The sequence below is a fragment of the Lissotriton vulgaris genome, chromosome 3_1 (genome assembly GCF_964263255.1).
Source record: "Lissotriton vulgaris chromosome 3_1, aLisVul1.2, whole genome shotgun sequence".
Taxonomy (NCBI): domain Eukaryota; kingdom Metazoa; phylum Chordata; class Amphibia; order Caudata; family Salamandridae; genus Lissotriton; species Lissotriton vulgaris.
In genome coordinates, this window is record NC_141689.1 from 570,975,006 (window position 1) to 570,979,641 (window position 4,636).

At 42.5% G+C, this 4,636-nt stretch overlaps 1 long non-coding RNA gene across 1 annotated transcript; it reads right to left on the bottom strand.

Moving 5' to 3' along the window:
• Positions 1-2,569: 2,569 nt before the first annotated feature.
• LOC147726804 (uncharacterized) lies at positions 2,570-4,398 on the bottom strand. The gene is made up of 6 exons (XR_015309441.1): positions 4,333-4,398; positions 3,760-3,823; positions 3,576-3,675; positions 3,407-3,486; positions 3,243-3,306; positions 2,570-2,969 (listed from the first exon to the last, which is right to left on the bottom strand). It is a non-coding gene; the product is annotated as an uncharacterized LOC147726804 (long non-coding RNA).
• Positions 4,399-4,636: the final 238 nt, after the last annotated feature.

The window sequence follows — 4,636 nt, forward strand, 5'->3', positions numbered from 1 at the left end:
ATACTCAACGTTTACAGTTTACGGTGCAACTCGCTTTTGCAATGACCATCAACTAAGCACACGGACAATCGCTGCAAGTGTGTGGACTAGATTTGGAGAATCCGTGCATCTCTCATGGACAACTGTATGTGGCCAGCTCACGCGTCGGAAAACCTTCTGATTTATATGTGTACGCACCAGACGGAAAAACCAAAAGAAAACGTGTATCCACAAGCACTCGAATAAATAAACAGAAATAAAACAACACTTTAAAATGTTTACCATATTAAAATGAATAAGTTTCAATAAAACTGACACAATGTAAATTGAATGTTATCATAACAAGTTTCCTAACATTTCCTTTTGTCTGAGATCGCAGCAAAGCGCGACGGGTAAGCTAGTATATATATAGTGTGTTGTGGTTATGCATTTTTGTTACAGGCATTTTTTTCCATTGTGGATGTGTAGCATTCCTATTTCTTTCCCTCTTAAATGTTTCTAATGAGTGCATCTTCTCACTTTCTGTTGAGGGTGATATATTAGCTCAGAATGTGAAGAGAAGACAAAGAGGTATGCGTTTATATGGCAATGGAGCAGCTGGACAAGGTTTCTGAAAGATCCCTTTTCTTTATAGTCAGGTGATGGTGTTTTTTAACTGTAAAGTAGGAGAGAGGCAGAAGCAGGGGTGATATATGTGAAGAGTAATGAACTGCCAGTGCTTGGAGGCACATGTTTAGGTTCAGTGACTTATTCACTTTTTAGGTCCAGTAACAAGCAGCTAGTTGTCTGTCTGAAATCATGCAAACACAACAAGCAACAGACGAATGAAAGATATACAGAGGGGGCTGTGGGGCAATCCTCTTTAGCCCATTAATACTTGCAGAGCATGTGTCTTTTCTGGGAGGATATACCAAGTGTTACATAAAGAAGTGGATATGTTGGGCGAGTCTATGGCTAAGTAAAGAGCCATATCTTTAGATTTTTGCAGAACTCAAGGACTGAGGAAGCAGGTCTGATTTGCAGGGCGAGGTCCTTTCAGGTTTTGGGAGTGGGGTACGAGAAAGTGCGACTGCCAGCTCTGGGTCTTTGGATGCAGAATATGGGGGTCATTAGGATCGCGGACGGACTTGAGTCCGTCCGCGACCCCAGAGCATGAGGGAACGTCCGCATGGGCTGCGGCGTTCCCTCTGTGCAGATTAGGATGTGACCGCCAGGGTGGCGGTCACATCCTCTATTTTTAACATTGCTGCGGGTGGAGCTTCAAGCTGCACCCGCAGCAATGTTAAAAATGCATGCACAGCATTTGCGTGCACAAAGCGGCAGGCACCGCGCGGTGCCTGCTGCATTGTGCACGCAAATGCAGGGGGGTACCATAGGTACCCCCCATGTGCACCCCCCACCCCCCACTACACCTAGGGGGCCCGCAATGGGCCCCTGCAGTGCAGTTACACATGCTTTTCCACGGCGGAAAAGCCGCCGCGGAAAAGCATGTTTCCATGCACATCCTAATCTGGCTGAAGGTGTCTAAGAGACACCTTCACCATTTTAGTGCTTTTCCGCCGCGGTTGTAAGCCAGCCGCGGCGGAAAAGCTGCGGTCCTAAACCATGACCCACCAGCCATCCTAATGTGGCGGTGGGTCCTGGTGGGTCCGCAGAGGATTTTCCGCATCCTCCGGGCCGGCGGTGGCTTCCGCCGGCCCGGAGGATGCGGAAAATCCTCCATCCTAATGACCCCCTATGTGTATGAACAATAGGCTGGGTGAGGTGAGGTTTCTGGTTGGGATGTGGAAATAATGCAGCTTTTCAAGTAAGAGGGAGCTAGATTGTGCACGGCTGTGCACCTCTGTGTGTGAGGAGCTTTAAGAGTGCCTGTTTGTGGACAATGAGCCAGTGGAGGTCTTTGGGGTGCAAGTTGATGTGCGTGTGGAGTGGGAGCCTGAGTGTGTGCCTAACTGTTGCATTTTGTATGACCTGAAGTCTTCTGATGAACTTTAGGGTGTAGAAACAGGAGAAAGCAATGACAACTTGACTTGTCATTGAGAGCTGGTTGTCTACCATTATATCCAGGTTCTTGACTTCATTGGCCAGGCAGGTTGATGGTCTGAGATCTGGTGGCCATCAGGTAGACATTCATATAAAGGTGTCCTTGCTGAAGAGTGACACTTCTGTTTTGTCTGTATTGAGTTCCAGACAGTTACTCTTCATCCAGTTAGTGACTTTGTACTTACAGGATGTGAAGCTGATATGGCCGGGATGCCCACCACCCCCTCCCAACACCAATTCCCCAAGGGGAGGAGACAGACACAGGTTTGAGCTTTTGGAAGGCGGGGGGGGAGTTACCCCCCCGGCCGTATTTATTAAAATATGAAACAAAATTTAAAACATTAAATTAAAAGGTTTCATGAATCATGTACAATTTTACTTTCATGAACAAGAAAAGAACTCCCTCTTGACCTATAACTACTTAAACTATAGGAGTAACCTCTCAAACATAGGGCATATACCAACAATGTCTACACAAGATGAAAAGTTTTTTTCATTTTATTTCATTTTAGCAGTTTAAAAAGTCATTTTTTTCTCCTCTTTTTTTTATTACTCCTTTTTTATATCATATTTTTCAAAATTCATCAGTTATAAAAAATATATACATTTTACACAATAGCTACAAAAAAACATTTTACAACACAATCAAATTGTCCTTATTTCTTCAAATTTATACAAAACATGAAATCAATTAAATAAGCACACCAGGTAAAGAGCCACGCACACACCACAGACATCCTCCTAAACATCCATTCCATCACAAAGACAGCAAAAAAGGAGATTTCCTATAACATTGAGACTGTAGTCCAGTAAATGACCAAAGTCATTTAGATTTCAACAGGAGAAGAAAGGTCGACGCGTTTCGGTGGAAATGCCGCATAAGGGACCACCTTCATCAGGACCAAACAGACAGTATGGTATAGGATCTCTCAACCTGGGGTGCAGATCTGGAACGATATGCACAAGAAAGAAGTAATTTACTAATATGCCCTACAATACATAGTCTGTTTTAAATCACATTTGAGACAACAGAATGGACCATTGTACATACTTAAAAGTTCATCCAACTTGACACTAACAAACGTAACCTTATAACCCATAAGCCACAGTGTGATATCCAATAACACAAGCGAAAGAGCAATTTATTTTTATTTTTATTTTTATAATGCAGTTGATATACATATCATCTAGCACAAAGAAGGAACCTCTTCAGTATGTACCTTTCTAGGACACGTACAGGCATTTAGGGGTGTTTCTACTCGTTTCCAAACACTTAAGCCCGATCTAATGCAGGGAAAGCATGGAAATTATTTTAATCTTTCAGCTTGTATACAGAACCTTACATTTTACTGTATACTATACAAGCATGGACACTCATAATTACCTGGAGATACGTAGATGTTCACCAGGCCAGATTTATATTCCTTTTTTATTAATGGATAAGGCAGCTGTTTTTTTAGGAACCTATAACAATAACGAAAGTTGCTGTTCAACCCTGATAACATCCTAGCACATATTGAACTATATGCCTACCAAAGAAAAAACCTTTTTACCTGAACTGTATACAAGGGGACAGAACCCGGCAGAGGAGGGCTTATAACTGTCTCTAAGGTCGACTTATTTTTCGTTGGTGGTGTGGAGGGGACGCCACATCTAAAATAAAATAATTGTAGATACATGACATATATCCTTTCAAAGTGAGAATCGCTGTTTTAAAGTGCATATAATGCTACTTACTTTTAAATAATTTTCCTAGTTGTATAATCCTCATAAAATGGTATGTCTTTAATCATGTAGATACCTACAACAAGAACATATGTAAAATATGTAAGAGGAAACTGATTCTCTTCTACATTAAGAAAATGCAAGACTTGCATCCAACCATGTGTGCTCTGCCAAGGCCAAAATTAAGTGCACATACATTTGAGTTAGAGCATACCATCTCTTTTTGGCAGGGTCGATATTAGAGAAACACAAATTTCTAGTAAGAGTATTCCATCCCCTTTTGGTACAATAGGTTGGTCAAGGTCTCCTACAGGAAACAGACATCTGTTCTAGAAACCAATCATTCTGGGACCAACGTTCCATTGTTGCACCCAGCGTGTGTGCTCTGCCAAAGCCGAAATTAAATGCACACACATTTGGGTTCAAGTATACCATCCCGTTTTGGCAGACTCGAAACTCGAGACGCACATGTTTTAATTAGAGTATACCATCCCCTTTTAGTTTAAACAAAGCGGTCAGTACCTCCCACAAAATTCTGATACATATTCTAACAATTATTCGATCTGGATCCCGCCGTTTACTTACATTTTGCAAGATCCAAAGATCCTGGTCCCCAATGCAAGCCGCCTCTGCCGTCGTCCGTAGTTTACTCCGCGATTATAGGTAGTAACCTCCCTCTTAAATAGCCCGCCAGAGTCCAGCAATACGCTACAGCTGCGGGGACTGCCCGTGATCTATTGCTCTGAATCAAGACGCGAAGACATAAAAAACGGACCATACGCTACCGCCATCTTAGAGTAGTGTTTAGCGAACTTTGAAGAAACGCTTACAATATGTTACTAGGAACTCCATTCACCGAAGCAGCAACTGCCTACATGTATAAATTGGG